Source organism: Mastigoproctus giganteus, chromosome 8 (assembly GCF_048544385.1).
Source record: "Mastigoproctus giganteus isolate SK-2022 chromosome 8, ASM4854438v1, whole genome shotgun sequence".
Taxonomy (NCBI): Eukaryota; Metazoa; Arthropoda; class Arachnida; order Uropygi; family Thelyphonidae; genus Mastigoproctus; species Mastigoproctus giganteus.
The window spans coordinates 12,576,884-12,594,602 of NC_143582.1; the positions used below are offsets into that span (position 1 = coordinate 12,576,884).

Below are 17,719 nucleotides of genomic sequence, written 5' to 3' on the forward strand. Positions count from 1 at the left end.
AAAAATAGATGACGTCATTTCCCATTTATACAAACTTGAAAACATCCCAGGAAAAAGGGAGTGACTTTCTTGGGAATATTATATTTAATCTCCAAGGGGTGTTCGTATTAATTCATACATAAAATACAAACTGCAGTATTTATTTTGTTTCTACACACTGAATAAATATCAAGTATTGCAAAGAGGGAGAGGAAATGACAATTGGGTCACAAATACTCTTAAATCTGAACGTTCGAACCACGTTATTTAATTAATTACATATGCAAAAATAACAGAATTATTAATTAATTTATAATTTGATTAGTTTATTCATTTATTATTATTTTTTATTTCAGCTTCCGGTTATAAGAAACTACTGAAATGAGCAGACGATGGATAGCTTTTTCTCTTTAGGGTTAGAACATTGTAAGGTTTTATGCCGGTAGCATAAATTCAAATTAATTTGTTAATCGAAGTAGCATAATTCGTCAATCATTTCCTTATTTGCTCACCTCTTATTCTTTTATGTGTTGGAATACTTTCTTGTTTTTCCACTTTTCTTGTCTACCTTCGTAGGTGTCTTGTAATGTGCCGCACTGCGCTTTCCATACTGCGTTTATCAGACGCCCTCTTCTTTTCTGTGTATGAGTTATAAATTAAAATTTAGTGTGGTGTAAATTTTATTATTTTGCTATATTTATTTATTTTTATACGCTGGCTGATAGTATTTCTCAATTTAAAAAATACTCGTGTCGAGTATTTTTTTTCATTATACATTTGAAAGTGGCTTTCATAACACAAATCTTTCCCATGCCAGACGCCCCCTGCTTTTCCAGCTATGAATTAAAATTTAGTGAGGTGTAAAATTTATTAATTTAGTACTGTACGCTTGGCATTTATTTTATACGTTGGTTGATAATATTTCTCAGTTTTAAAAATACTCACGGCGAGTATTTTTTTTATATTTTTAAAGTGTCTTTCATAATATCTTTCGCATATCGATACCTCGCTAAAACTTTGTATTAAAAATACTTTTAATCCAAGCCTGGAGAAACCGAATAGTACAAAGCGTTACAGTTTCTCCCCTTTGCACTTTCTTATAAGCCTGCCCTCTGACATTTATTAGTCAGCACCGATTAATACTCAGTAAACCTGTTTGAACCAAGGACAACGTAAGAAAATGAAGTAGTGAGGATCGTTGAACTCCACTGAACACACCTGCTAGCCAACACCATTTGGTTTACCGGCCAAGTGCGAAGCCTTTCAGTACAACCACGATACGGCATTGTCTGGGAAGGCAGGTTATGGTTGTGACCTACGACCCTGCTTGCATCTGCTACGTTAGATCGTCGTGTTCAACCCTTATGAACAATAGTGGACAAAAAAATATGCAGTTGTAACAAAAATTTTCGATTGCGTTGATAATAATTACTCAGTGAATATCCATTTCTGATATTATCCATGATTTTATCCTCTGTAATTGATGGTGTTTCCAATGCCCTTCCATAAAAATTACACCGGACAGTTAGTGAATTTTGCCTAACGTCTTTTTCCGAGAAACGCTGTTTTCCCTGGACTACTTCAAATAAATGTGTTTTTTTTTTTGTTGTTTTTTTTTTTAATAAGGAATCAATATTTGTCAACAGTTACATTCTGCAGCTGTTATAAAAAAGAAAAAGAAAAAAAGGACATCGAATTGAACTTAAGGTCGGACTTCTGTTATTTTTTAAAGGCTTGTTTTTTTCATATAGTTATACTATCTGAGTAATGTATTTTAATATTACAAAAAAATTTAATAAACTACTAGACTCTACCACTTGCTAACCACTTTTCTTGCTTCTAACGCGAAATAGTATAAAACATAGAAATGGTATGAAAATGCAGGTCAGACTTTCTTATACTTGAAGTTTTCAAATGAAGAGAACGTGTAAATCGAAAGCAGTATCTGCTATGTCATTGTGACAGTGAAGATTTGTATGGTAATTCTTGAAACGTCATTCTATTAAAATTTTATGAATAGGCCTATTCAACTTAGTGTGAGTTGTGGTAGTACAATACGCACTAATACAATATTTTACGTGTCTTAATACAATTTTTTTTGTAAAGTGGCATTCCTAAAGCAGGAACTTGCAGTGGTATCCTGGGAACAGGTACATGGTTGGTTCCATCCCCACCTTGTTACAAATATGTTATAACAATTAAGTTTTTGTAGTCCAATTCTCTGTCGGGCCGCAGTAGGATAGCGAAAAGATTGTAGAAATAACTTCAAATCTTGACGACGATCTTCTTTTCTACTGTACAGTTTTGACCGAGTGAACATGTCTAATACATTTTATTTGCACCATCAACCATTAATTTATAGTTTCGTTCCTTTCCAGATGACTTGCATTATTTTAATTATTGACCCCAATATTATCCGTGGCACAGAATTCAAACTTAATGGATCTGTAATTACTGCTTCGCCTTTCGAATCCCTTCTGTGGTTAAGCGGGACATTTGCACATTTCTAGTCAACAGGGCTTTCCTCGAATCCAAGAATAGTCTCATTATTATTGCTAAAGGGTTGGTTATTTCTTTCGATGCTCCTTTTCATCGTAATTGGATAGAAACTCAGGCGCCTTATATACCTTTACCTTCGACAATTTATATACCTTTTTAGCTTCATTTCAGTTATCACAAATTATTTAACTCCTAGTCAGAATTAAAGACTTCTGGTATTCCCATCCCTAAAAAATTCTTCATATGTGAATCTAGCTGCTGAATATTTATTAAGTTTGTCATCAACCTGTACATGAAGTGGACCACATGCAGTATCTTGCGTTTATCAATGTGCTTTTCTCACATTCCTGGCTACAGCTTTAAAGCCAATTCGAAGACTGGCCATAAACTAAATCTACAAAATTTGTAAAACAATTTTCAGAGTTTCTCATAAGAGATAAAGAAAGACTAAGAAGAAAATTTAAATTGGAAATTACTGCTATTAACAAGCATTAATTAATAAATTTATATGCAACAATCTATATAATACATATATTTTACACACCAGTTATTTTCGGTCATCAACACCAGTAAACAAATTAAAAAAGTGAGCAGAAAAATGTTTATACAAGGAGACGCTATACACTCTTGTCCTGACCCATTATGCTGCCCACAAGATTGTCCAAAAGATCAGTATGCAATAAATCCCTTAAAGCAGATTTTAGCTCATATAGGATTCTTGGGAGAAGGTTTAATACTGACAGTTCACCTCCCCAAAGAATCCAAGACATATTCTGTTGGCGTCAGGTCTTGGTAGTTGGCAGCCTACTCCACGCCTTGCTTGTCTTCGTTTTCTAGAAATTCACCAACCAGCTGAGTCTTACCAAGAAGTGTGGTGTTATTCATATAAAGAAACTGAGGACTAATTTCAGCATGGAACACTCTAGCATAGGTCACTGAGATTTCATTTCTATATCGTCTAGCAGTCGATGTTTCATCCTTCAAGCTATGGAGGCAATTAATTATGAAGATATCTTATGATCATTAATGTCTCAAATTGAATTCTCTTCTGGCTGAATCTGACTCAAAGAATATAACTTCATTACTTAGTGTGCCATTTGCGGTGTCCAGTTATAAATGATAAACAGGCTCTTCCTTGGTCAGAGTATTGCAAGTTTGATAGCATAGGATCTCTTTTGTTAGTGTCTGCAAGACTCTCATACCTTGATACAGTAGAATCAGTGGTCTATGAAGGTTCCAGTAAAGGTGAAAACATCTTATGCTGCGTTTGGCAGTTAGTGCCCGATATTGGTCATCTTTCGTTGTTGTTGTCCGTGGATGACTTCACCTTTCTTGTGGTAACGTGTTCCTATCTCCTAAAATGTATTCATTTATTCCTGGAAAGACCAAGGTCCAAATGTTAGATTTCTGGAGCAAAGATGGATGGGCAAACAAGGATGGGCTTCGGTTATTCATATACGCTGTCTCCCCTAGAAGGAATGAAAGTTAAAACTACTAGTTAAACTAGATGGGGCATGAAATATGCATTATAACTCTCCTATAAAAATAGGGCGATTATAATCCCAATGTATAAGGCAATTGTAAAACCACATTTGGAATATTGTATTCAAGTATGGAAATCACATCTGAAAAAAAAAAAAAAAGGGATTGAGCTTCTTGAATACACAGACATAATACACGCTGACGCAATATGGTTTTAGTCTCTGATGCGCTTGAATCTTAACAACAGCCAACATTTCTAACAGATATGGCTGAAATTTTTTTCTTATTTCTGTAGGTTTATAATTCCTGAAATAGTTGAAAGATATACCGTAATAAATGTTTATATTTTGCAACCAGTCTACAGTTAAATAATATTTAAAATACAAGTAAGGAACTCCAAACTACTATATATTATTTTTTTTTTCCAGTAGTAGAGTTTAAAAATTTGTTTTTAATATCATTTATATCTTCCCGCTATGTCAGAGGACTTTGAAAATGTTTGGTTAAAACTTAAATTGCTTTTAAAAATCTGGATTCAGTTAGCTTGGAAAGTGGAACAAAAGCACGATACTTTGAAGGAAAAAACTTGTACCACCAATCACGAAGAATTGAGTTGCAATTCTTCTAGAAATTTTATAGTTCAATACGAATTTCATATCACTAAAACATAAAGTTTCCAAAAATATTTAAAAGAAACTTCTAAGAGAATAATTATTTGTAAAACACTTTCTGTTAATAAGTGAAACGGCTTTTCCAACTGATAGAGATATGCAACAAATTTAAGGCTTGTGGCTAAAAGAAAATAACTTTCAGTAAACGTAGATTTGAAAACAAAACATAACTTGTTTTCAAAACTCCATTCGAAAAACAACTTCCTCGTAGCACTTCCTTTCTCTCAGGACAACGCAGTAGCTTTTTCTTCCTTATTGGATGGTAAACAGTACAATAAATTTCGAAACCTAGTTTACATGATTCTTGATTCTCCGGTGATCCCATGACGAAACCAAAACCTGAAGCTTATTTTAGCTATGTACATCCTCAATCCAAAAATCAGAAATGAAAAAAGATCATGAGAACCAGTGTATTTTCGAACAGAATACTGTGGACACCATTTTCAATGTTTCCTCCAAAATGTGAACCATGTTAATTAACCACTCCCACTGCTATTAGAGGGACGTGCACGTAGAGAGAAAACAAGAGAAGTTGAATTGTACTGAAGGAGTATTTACCAAAACGTGGTGATGGACGTGAGGCAGTTTTTGTGCAGCTGCTTTGTTTAAGGTAGAGGAATGTTTAATGCCATGTGGACTTTATACTGTTATGTGAACACTGAGCAGGTATTGTGAAACTGGTTCGGCCGTTGACAGAGGTAGACTGCCAAGGAAAACAACTTTTACGTGCTAGACCAGTTTTGGAAACGGGAGACCAAAGGAATCTGCAGAGAAATTGAGGAATGGAAGAGAAAACGAAAAGAAAAATTTTCAAAGTTATTGTCATGAATCAAAATTATGGGGTGAGCTGCATATTTAAACCATGGAATAAAGATTTAAATGACTTGGAACATAAAGACTTAAAGGCATATTACTGATAATAGCGAATAATCTTCTGCAGAAAAGCTGTGGAAGGTTACTAGCTTCAACTGGAACTATTTATGGTTTTATTTTCCATGAAGGTATAAATAACTTAATGATGTTCATCCGTCAACGCGGAGACTTACTGAGCTTAGCCATCCCAGCCTAAATCACATGATGGTGGTGTATTACTATGGTCGGAAAAACAAAAATACACTCTTGTGCAAAAGTTAGGAAGTTACGTTTTTCTGTTTGAGGAAAGTAATGAACAACTGAAGAAACGATGTCATTTATAAAGTTTTTAAATGCTTTTTCAAGAAGTGTGCACAAAAGGCGCATAATGTTCTGAAAATTGCATAGTGATAGTATTGTTCGACGTATTGTGCAAGGAAAACAGGTTTTTACTGCACTGGCCGGTGGATAAAAATAAAAAGTAGATAAGAAAATACAAATTATATGCTTCACTTTTCACATAGCTAACTATCCACTTGACCTTTGAATTTATTCAAACTCTGAGCCTGAACTGTCTGCGAAGGAAACTTGTACCACCAATCAACGATTGCTGACTAAAAGAAAACTGCTTCCTACAATCTAGTCTAAACCTCATTCTCTGTAATTTGAATTTATGGCTCCTAGTTCTGGAATTATTTATAACAGTGAAAATTCCACCTTCGCTCATTTTACTAACCTCTTTCAGAGCCTTATAAACCTCAGTCAGGTCACGTCACTTCTACTGTGCCTGGTTGCCAAGCTCTATAGCCCACACGATCGGAGTCTTTCCTCGTACAGTTGCTATTTTGCCAGTCTCATCATATGAGTTGCCTTTTTTTAGATCCATTCAAGAAGCTCAATGTCTTTTTTCAGTCTAATTTGCCTCTATAGCCCTGATTGACGACGCCTTTAGAAATTCCTTCGGTCTACGACGGGACTCGAACCTCTTCAAATGAGTGATAAGTGTCGAAACCACTGTACTCTCATGGAGAACAGTAGGTATTAATTCTGGTATATCTGCCCATGTGGCAAGCGTAAAGATATTTTATAGTTGTAATAAACAAAAGTGGCACTTATAAGGAAAAAGGTTGGCGACCCCTAGTTTAGAATCTATAATAGAGCAAAAAAATTTTCATTCAGATTTGGTTTTATGTTGAAATACCGATAGATGAAATTGCTGATGACTACTGTTATTAAAACCTTGTATTCACTGACCAATAGAGTGGACCAGTAAATGCGAATGTCTTATAATTGGGAATTTTAACTTTCCAAATACCGACTAGAACTTGTGGGTTGGTCACTCACACAGTAATGCATTTATTAAATAGCTGCTTGCTAAGCCAACATGTTAGAAAGGCAACGAGAAAAGGCAAAACAGTACTCTTGATCTCTTTATCAGCAGCGACTCTTCATCCATTAAGAAGCTGTAGGTAAACGATCCACCGGGTGGCAGTGATCACGGTGTATTCACGTGAGATTTGCTTAAAGACGCAGCTATTGTCAAGGGCAAAGGGAAGGGCTTTTGCTTTCGTAAAAGTGACTACAGTGTTCTCAGACAGTTTTTAAATTCCATACAGTGGGACGACAGACTGATGATGTTACCAACAGGAATCAAGGCCTAGTACTGCAGAAGACCTAGAAAATGAAGTAGATGGGCTGAAAATTGAGATTTAACATTGATAAATGCAAGGTACTGAGTATAGGTAGTAGTCCAAGGATAACATACCAGCTGGATATTGCCCTCGTAGGTAGCCACAGTTGATGGGATCGCCGTTCTCTCCACACCAGGTGGAAAAGACCTGAGTCCGGTCGACGATTTTAGGAATTTTTATGGTCCTTTTTCACAACTTGATTGAGATGTCGGTCTCAAGCGAGTGAAGCATTGTTTTATCTCAGAAACTCGTTTTTCGTCCAGCAAAACAGAAAATCCACCTCAGGACACACGCAATTTATAGACAATATACAAGGAGCAATGTGGCCTTAATTGCTGATGCTACTGAAACACTATTACAACAACAGCTGGCTATTACAACACTGGCAAGGGGCGGAAAAATTTATTTTCAATAAATGAATTAGCTAAACTACTCAGATGGTATTGAGTTAAGCTATAGCGTAAATAATTTTTAATTCGCTTAAGGACTGAAAATGATCGTTCTCCGATTGTAATTGGAATGCTTAAAATATTTTTAATACTGTTTCAAAATTAGGAAACGTTGATCGAAGACCATCTATCACAGTCTTAAACATTATAATTGGATCAACAACATTCTCTTCTTTAATGAACTTTAGAAAATGAATTACCTCATTTTTAAAATTGCTCGTTTCGCTTGCATCATCCTTATACTTGTTTTTAATCTATTAATGAGCATATTAATTTCATCCTCTGTCATGCAGGATTTAAAAAAGAGACCAATACGATGTTGTTGTAGTAGGCTTTTAGGAGCATTAGTGACTAAGGGCATATTGCTCTGTGAGTATTTTCTGTAAATTGCTTGAGTTCTGAGGTCGACTTTCTGTCTGGACAAAAACTCGAGTTTTCGGGAGAAAAAACCATACTACCCTCACCTGAGACTGACTAACTCAGCCCCACGTTGTGAATAAGGCCCATAAAATTCCTCACGTCATCGACGGGACTCAAACTCAGGTCTTTTCCACTCGGTGTGAGAAGGAATGCGATTCTACCAACTGTGCAACCCACGAGGGCACAAATTGTGTAACACAATATTTGAATTTCTGATGATTTTAGAAATATATTCACGTCTTGTACACTACTCGAGTCTATTTGATTATTACCTTTTACGCTGAGTGGACAGAAATCATGGGATACCTACCTAGTAATGGGTAGGCCCACGTTTTGCCCGGATAAGGGCAGTTGCACGGCCAGACATTGAGTCCACTAGTTCACGAAAGCATTCCACAGGACCGTTCAGAGATGCATTTAAACGTATCAGAGGTCCCAACGTGTGCCAGTTGAACACGCTCCAGACCGTTACTGACCGTCCACCTGCCTGAACAGTTCCTTGTTGACATGACGGGTACATAGCTTCGTGCAGTTTCCGCCAGATACGCACCCTCCCGTCAGCTCGAAATAACTGCAAACTGGACTCATCGGACCAGGAGACCCGTCTCCAATCATCCCAGGTCCAGTTGTGGGTTTATTCTAAACCGTGTTTGCATTAACGAAATTATTTATTGTGTAATGACAGTAGACTGTGTTTTATTAGCTGATTTCAGGTTTGAACATAGTTTATTAACTGATTTCAGACAAAGTGAAGTTTCCAAAGGTTTACAACAAGGAGACATACAATGGATTCAATAGTTTCCAACAAATCGGCGCCGATTTGTTGGAAAATGAAATTATGGAAGATAGAGAAATTAATGGTTAGATTGCATTTGGATACTGCATACACATCTGGGATTCTCATCGTTCGAGGGTAAGGGTGCAGAGAAGAGCAACCAGATTAGTCAAGAACACAAAAGGATATTCTTACCGTGATAACTAACCTTCAGTCCTGCAAACCGCAGCGGTGCGAACCTGGCACCTGCGAGGAGAGAGTAATTGAAGTGTTTAAGGATTTAAATGGAGTTAACTAAATGCTGATGGCATCCTTACTCTTTCTCGGATAACAGACAGGGGGGGGGGGGGCACAAACTTAAGTTGAGAAGAACGGCTGCAGGTTAGACGTAGCTATCAGCCAGAAGAGTTGATTGTTGGAGCAAACTTCAGTCTACAAAATTGGTTGGGGGGGGGGAGGTTGTTTAAAGAAGGATTTAACAAATTATTAGAGGGGAACAGACAGAAGAAGTGGATATTGTTTTTTTTTTTCTTTTTTGGGTGATGCTCTATAAGTTTGCTTCCTTGCTCAGTTTTTCAGTACTAATACCAAATATTATGAACATATTTTTCAAAAGTCGGAAGAAATAAAAAAAACTGAAATTAATTTTCATCCAAATAAGCTTGATTTTCAAACAATCACAGTACAGCATGAACAAAAGTGAAATAAATTTAAATGATGTTGAAAGTAACTTGTGATAGAATTTTTCATCGAATATCTCACTTTTAAAAGTACATTGGTAACAAATATATCTACACACACATACACACACACACACACGTGTGTGTGTGTCGATTTGCCTGTTTTGCTGGACGAAAAAAAACCCAGTTTCTAGGGATAAAAACCTTACTATCTGCGCTTGAGACCGACTAACTCGGCCACGGAGTGAAAGACGCCCATTAAAGTGCCTAGCGTCATCGACGGGATTCGAACCCGGACCTTTTCCACCCGGTGTGGGGAGAACGGTGACTATACTACTATACTACCGCGCAGACTCAGACGAGGGTAGCATGGTTTTTCGTTCAGAAAATAGAAAATCAACCTCAGAACACAAGCAGTTTACACGGAGCAATATGGACTTTAATCGCCGATATTCCTAAAATCCTACTACAACAATAACATTTCCAAAATAACTGATACCTGTATGTTTTAAAGAACATTTCATTGATACAATTTGATTAATATGTCGACTAATCTTTCCCCTTATTAGGCACTGTCCTCATCAACGGAATCAGAACCAATTTTTAATAATGGAAAGGCAATAGTTTGATCAATTGCCCTTCCAAACAGCGGTTAATTCAGCTATTAATTACGACCTTGGTTTGGTTGAAGCCAACTAAAGTCAAAAGAAAAAAAAAACTGTTCCCCTCTAAGCTCCAACTAAGTGGGGCTTTGAGGGGAACAGGCATTCTGTGTGTTATCAGACACTCAGTCTATAACACTGATGGATCTAATATCTTTCTATTTTAGAAGATTTAGGAGAAGTCCGGTTGGCCTGCCTCCCTAAAATCCACTCATGCACACCTTCTCGATCGTAAGCCCTGTTACGTCACTTTGGGGAAACGAACGTGTAGAGTGGTTCTCTTCAAGACGATTGGTCAGCATGAAGAGGAAAAGACCAAACCCTCCAGCGCATGATGACACGACGAAACAAATGGCTCTCAGTCGCTAGCGGCTTTCACTCCCCCCCCCCTCTCTTACGGCAACGAGAGGATCAGAGTGGAAGCAGAGGGTGCTAAGAATCTCTGGGTACGACCATGCACGGAAACTGAACTTGGCTTGTTACAACGTAAGGTCGCTTATCGGTGAAGATAGGATATTAGAGCTGGAAAAGAAATCAGAAAATGTGAATTGGAATATCATCGTTTTGGCTGAAACAAGAAGAAGAAATGAATCACTTATAAGTTTATTAAGTGGAAATCTGCTGTAAACCAATGGAAACAGTAAAAAGAGCGAAGGTAGAGTTGGCTTTCTGGTCCATAAAGATATAAAAAACAGCATTTTGGAATTCAAAAGTACGTCACCAAGGGTGTCAAGATTGCTTCTCAGGATTTCTAAGAGATACAAACTAAAGGTTATAATGATTTATGCACCAACATCGAGCCATGATGATGAAGAGGTTGAACAAATGAACAGAAAACTCACTACACCTTTATTATGGAGGACTTCGATGCTAAGGTTGGAAGGAGACAAAACAGTGCAGAAAGAGAAACTATAGGAAATCTTGGAACTGGTGAAAGAGGTGAAAGACTTGTGGAATTTGTAGAATCTCGAGGAATGTCAGTAATGAGCCCTTTTTTCAAGAAAAGGGTGAACAGAAAGTGGACATCGAAGAGCCCAAATGGATTAACAACTAATGAAATCAACTTCATCCTCATTAACAGAAGATATATCGTGAATGATGTTACCGTCCTGAACAAGGTAAATGTTGGAAGTGATCACAGAATGGTAAGATGCATACTTGATAGAGATGTAAGAAAAGAAAGGAAAAAACTGACTCGAATAAATAATACGAAGGTCTCTGAGATAACAGAAGAGGAGAGAAAAGGCAATATGTACTGGAACTTAAGAACAAGTCTGAACTTCTGCAGACCTTTTCAGGACAAAGATATCGACGAGAATTACAACAACTTTCTGAAAGTGATAAAGTCAGAGAAACCTATAGGTAAAAAGAAATCCAAAGAAGAAAACATTAGTCAAGAAACAGTTGTCATGATGAACCGAAGACGACAAATGAAGAGCAAGATAAACACTGACAAGGACAAAATTGAGCATACAGAGTTATGCAAAGCCATTAGAAAGAGACTGAGAGAGGACATAAGAAGATTTAACAAAGAATAGTAGAACGCGCATTAAAGGGAAACAAAAGACTTAAATCAGCAGCCAATGAACGGCAATGCAGAAAGACAAATGAAACTGAAGAATAGCGATGGTGTACTTATAAATAGCAGAGAAGGCATAATTCAAATAGCAGATTACTATAAAGAATTATATAAGGAGCGAGGAAATAATGCCAGCAGTGGGGAAAATGGATCACAAATTAGCAACACATACGACTTATCCGATAGCCCTCCTGATGAGAAAGAACATGCATTGAAGAAAATGAAGAATCAAAAAGCCCCGGGGGAAGATGAAGTTACTGTAGAGTTGTTAAAATTGGGAGGAAGAGACATGACACAAAACTGGAAAGACTCTTCACAAAATACATTATGAAAGGCATGACCCCTAAGGAGTGGAATAATGGAATCATAATTTTGCTGCATAAGAAAGGAGACAAATTGGAAATTATAGACCAATTAGCTTGTTGTCCCACATCTACAAGTTGTTCACAAGGGTGGTTACTAAGAGATTAGAAAGAATACTTGATGAGAATCAACCAAAAAAGCAAGCTGGCTTTAGGACAGGATTCTCAACTATGGATCACATTCACGTAATATCGCAGCCAATGGAAAAAAACAAGTGAATATAAAACACCATTATGCCTGGCATTTAAATTCCATACAGCATAGGGCAATGTTTCGAGCCCTGGAAAGACAAGGCATAGATATCCCATACATTATGAATTGAAGAAAATATACGAGAATGCTGCCTCCTTTATTAGACGAGACAAAGATAGTAGCAAATTTAAAATTGAGAAAGGATTTCGACAAGTTTGTTTACTACTGCCCTTGAAGAAGCTTTCACAAGATTAGGCTGGGCGCAGAAAGGAGTCAATGTGAATGGAGAGCATCTAAACCATTTACGATTTGCAGATGACATTTGTCATCATAAGCCACGATCCCAAAGAATTAGAGGATAATCTTAATCAGTTATGCGGAGTTAGTAAGGATTTCAGACTAAAGATGAATATGGTTAAAACAAAAGTAATGATGAACAAGTATGCCACAGAAAGGGATATAATGATTGAAGGAGCAGTAATTGAAAAGGTGGATTCATATACTTATCTGGGACAAGTCATTGGCTGTAATAGTGATAAATGGCTAGAAGTCAAGAGAAGGATAAATTACGGATGGATAGTATTCAGGAAATATGGTCACATACTGAGGAGCAACATCCCAATTTGTCTGAAACGTAAAATAATGAACCAAGGTATACTCCTCACCATGACTTATGGAAGTGAAACTTGGGCACGCACCAAAAGAATGGAAGAGAAGCTGAAACTATGAATGGAACGAATTGTATTAGGAATCAGGCTGTTGGATAAGAAGAGAAACATATTGATTAGGCAGCAAACATAAATAAAGGATATTCTTATCAAAACTAAAGAATTGAAATGGACTTGGGCAGGACACATAGCTCGAAGACATGATGACAGATGGACTAAGAAAATAACAGAATGGTACCGATCCAGGTACCGATCCAGGTGACTTTTCCTTACCTCAAGCTGCCAGCCTCTACTATCCACAGAGGTAACCTCGTGCTCCAAATATTAACAACTCGCTAGCTAAAAGAAAACCTCGTACAATCCAGTCTACGCCTCGTCCCCCGTAATTTAAATTTGTCATCCCAGTTCTGTATTACACTGGTGTGCAAAATTTAAGACCAGTCAGGTAGCTTCTCATAGGAGTGGCCTGGATATGGGAAAAGTATACCAAAGGAACCTCGTGAGGTACAGAAATGATGAAGGAAACAACATCGACACAACAACTGAAACAAAATGGTACAGAGGAACTTTATAACTTTATTCAAAAATGTCAACATAGCACTGGCTGCCATGATACAGATGCATCACTGTCAAAGATGGAACAAAGGGAAGAGGTGGTCCTCAGTAGGAGATATGGCGATGCAGCCTTTGCACCGCCTGTCCATACTTAGAACAATGTTGTTGATAAGTTCTTGCGGTAACATCGTCCATCCCTCTGTCAGCGCCATCTTCAGCTGGTGAACATTTTCTGGTGGGTGTAGGCGTGCCGCTAGGCATCTTCCCAGAGCTTCCCACATGTGTTCAATGGGATTTAAAGCGTTGGAACGGGCAGGCCAATCCATACGAACAATGTCCTCACTTTCCAAAAGCATATCAACAGCTGCAGTGCGATGGGGTGTGGCGTTATCATCCATAAACACGAACTCGGGGCCAGTGGCACCCCGGAACAGACGCACATGGGAAAGGTTTACCTCAGTACAGTAGCGTGAACGGTTACAGTACCGCCTTTTCAGTATCTGGAGTTGTGTACGTCCATTCAAGATAACGCCTCTCCAGACGAGAACACCTCGACCGCCATATCGATCCCTTTCAGTGATGTTTGCGGGGTGATACCGTGTGCCAACCTCTCGCCAGATTAGCTGACGTCCAGAATCGCTGCTGAGACTGAATCTATTCTCATCAGTAAAGAGTATCTTAAGTTAAGATGTTGTGGTTGTAACCTTCAGAAATAGTGTTGGTCCTTAAGTTTTGCACACCAGTGTATTTAAAACCGTGAATATTTCACTTTCATTAATTTTACTGTCTCCTCTCTTTATAGACTTCAATCAAATCCTCCTCTAAGCTGTCTGGTTGCACACATATACCAATTCGAAGTCTTCTCATATAGACTTTGTCGATCTCGACAGGTGCCTTGCCGAATTTGGACTCTTTCAATAAGCTCGATATCTTTCTTTTAGGTGCAGTCTCCACTTGGAGACTGCACCTAAAAGAAAGATTTGTCACCAAATCTTTCTGGTCTACTATCTCTACAAGCAAATGCTCGATAGACTTGATACACAACCAATCACTGATAGATAACCATGGGCCCTCATTGTCTGCCCTCGTGGGTAGCACAGTTCGTAGAATCGCCGTCCTCCTCACACCAGGTGGAAAAGACCTGACTTCGGGTCCCGTCGATGACGTGAGGAATTTTTATGGGCCTTTTTCACATGGCTGAGTTAGTAGGCCTCAGGAGAAGGCACAATTGTTTTTTTCTCCCGGAAATTCGGGTTTTTCGTCCAGAAAACAAAATCGACCACAGAAAACACCCAATTTACAGACAATATACATAGAGCAATATGGCCTTAGTTGCTGATGCTCCTAAAACCCCTACAACAACAACAACAACAACAAACTTCCTTGTCTAAATTGCATGCAGGACTTCGTGTCCGCCCCTATCATAACGCCCATATCCATTTTTCTCTCAACTACTTGTAAATAAATCTCAAAGTCTAAGTTAGAAATTGTTATTTTTTTCTTATCAAGTGTTATTATTGTTGTTGTAATAGGGTTTTTGTCTCTTAAACAGAGATCGCAAATAAAATTAATATACTAACTGAATTAATTATTGCTGTTACTATTTTACACGCATCTTAATCTTCCTCAAAAACGTTACAATTCAAACGAGGTTAAAATAGAACTGAAATTGTCTTCAATATGAGAGAAAAACAAACTTAATGGAAATTAAGGCGTTTTTTGTTGTTCAAATATAGACTAGGGAATTAAACAACCTCTGAGACTAGTGGAAATATGCTGCTTCTAGCGGTCATACAACATGAACTGGATTACAACTGCCTTGTTACTTCGGTAGTCATGACAACGAGCAGTTTCAAATTTCCAGGAAAAGTGCCTTAGCAAACTAATTGCATCAGCGACTCTTTCTTTGGTAGTCTTACAAATGTTTATTTATCAGTAGTAAGGGAATTTATATAGGAAAGCTTAGATTTAAAGATAAACGGACAACACAAATAACAAGCCGTTTAAACTTTAAAACAGAAATAAGTATGAATAAATTTCATCCTACTGAATTAATGCAAAAAACAGTATCCCATGTGGAGTGTTAGTGTAACGAGGTCAAACTTACGGTTAATTCTAAAAAAAACAAAATAAATCTGCAACCATTGTCAATCCACCGCAGAATGGAAGTCTTCTCAACAACAGGGTATGTCTGCCAGGGGCAAAGGTTGATGACGTTGTAGAGCGGATATCATCTTTTTAAGGGCACAAAAGGTGATATAGTTGTAAACGTTGGCACTAATGATATTAAGAGTAGGAGACCGGCGGAATTACTTAACAAGTACAGGTCACCGTTGAAAAAAAGCCGTGAATTAGGGTTGAATTTGAAAGTGTCTACAATTCTGTCCAGACACAATAGGAGAGCGTATAAGATAAGAGCCTTGTCGATCAATTCGGCCCTGGAAAGATTGTGCAAGACTCAAGGGGTAGAATTTTTTTCAGCCTGGTCTGTACTTGTTAACAGGAGAGACTGCTTCTACAGGGATGGGATACACTTAAATAGAAAGGGTGCAAGAATATTTGCTGATTCTATCGAGGCAGTGTAAGGTGGGTCGGAAAACTGCTAGCTTGGGGGAATACAAGGACTAATAGATTAACAGTAGCCACTGGCAGAGGTGAAAGTGATTCTTGCACTGCTTCTATTGGAATGAGCCGAAGCCTGGAAAACAAGATGCAGGATATTTCAGAGACTGCTGGAAGTCATTGCGGTACAAGTAAACACATGGGTTGTGTTAGGGTAGCTAAGAATAGGAACAGGTGCATGTATACTTGCATGTACACCAATGCTAGGAGTTTGGTAAATAAATTTGATGAATTTGAGGTATTGCTCAAAACATCAAAGGCGGATATTGTTGGGATATCAGAGACGTGGTGTCACACAGATATAAGGAATGCAGAACTGGAATTTGGGGAGTACAACGTCTACAGAAAGGAAGGGAGCAGGGGTTATGCTATTAGTTAAGAAACACATAAAATCCAAGGAAGTGAAGCCAGTCGACGTCGCTGAACAGTGCAGTGTCGAGTTAGTTTGGTGTGACATAAGCATAGGCAAATCAAAATTGAGAATAGGAGTGTGCTGTAGGCCTAATGACTGTGATGAGTATAATAAGAAACTATACAGGAAAACAGAGTGGGCCAGTACGTCAGAGAGTCTTATAATGGGGGATTTTAATTTCCCAGATATTTACTGGAATTTGTGGGTTGGTCACTCACACACACACTAGCAAGGCTTTAGTGGATTTATTGGATGATTGTTTTCTACATCAGCATGTTCGGGAGGCAACTAGAGGGAGTAATACTCTTGATGTGATTATCAGTAGTGATTCTTCATGCATTAAGAATCTGCAGATAAAGGAACCACTAGGTGGCAGTGATCACAGTGTGCTGAAGTGGGATTTACTCAAAGAGGTAACTACCATCAGGGGTAAAGGGAAGGATTATTGCTTTCGTAAAGGCGACTACCATGGTCTGAGACAGTATTTAAATTCTATACGGTGGGACCAACTGATGATGTTACCAACAGGAAATTCAAAATGGGAAGCATTCAAAGAACTTATCTTGGAAGCTACTAGGCTGTACATACCAACTAAGAAATATTGTTCAAGGTTTCGGCCTAAATGAATGTCAGATGACAGATGAACTAATGAGACACATGGCAGAGAAGAAAAATGCATGGGATACAAATAAATTAATTGGTGATATGGAAGCCTATGATAGATATAAGCTGGTCTATAACCAAGTCACAAAGGAGATTAGGCAGGCAAAGGCAGACTATGAGAAATCCTTAGCAAAGAACGCAAAGAAAAACAGAAAAGAGTTCTTTACCTATGTAAACTCTAGAAGGAAAGGGATGAATCAGATTAGTCCACTTGATACCGATGGTTCAACTGTTGATGATCCTGCTCAGGTAGCTAACAAACTAAATGAATATTTTGCATCGACATTCACACATGAGGAGTTATTCAGTGAGGGGAATGCCAGAGGTGTATTCAACTCTGGCAGTAAGCCAGATAATATTGTAATAACTGAGAGTAAAGTGGAGGAGAAATCGTTGAAGATAAACACAAGAAAGGCACCTGGGATGGATGGGATCTATCCAGTTATATTAAAGGAGGCAGCAAAGGAAGTAAGCAAACCTTTAGCCATAATCATGAGAACTTCCT

General features: G+C 37.9%; 2 protein-coding genes across 2 annotated transcripts in view; one reads left to right on the forward strand and one right to left on the reverse strand.

The window, feature by feature from the left end:
• The window catches only part of LOC150081258 (galactoside alpha-(1,2)-fucosyltransferase 1-like), a 53,171-nt gene extending 52,578 nt beyond the window's left edge, over nt 1-593 (reverse strand). Inside the window, exon 1 of the mRNA XM_090379474.1 lies at nt 492-593. The gene's annotated coding sequence lies outside the window, so the exon portion shown is untranslated. The remainder of the gene's footprint in view (nt 1-491) is intronic.
• LOC150081259 (galactoside alpha-(1,2)-fucosyltransferase 2-like) overlaps nt 1-17,719 on the forward strand; it is a 31,248-nt gene that overhangs the window by 353 nt on the left and 13,176 nt on the right. The window lies entirely within an intron of this gene.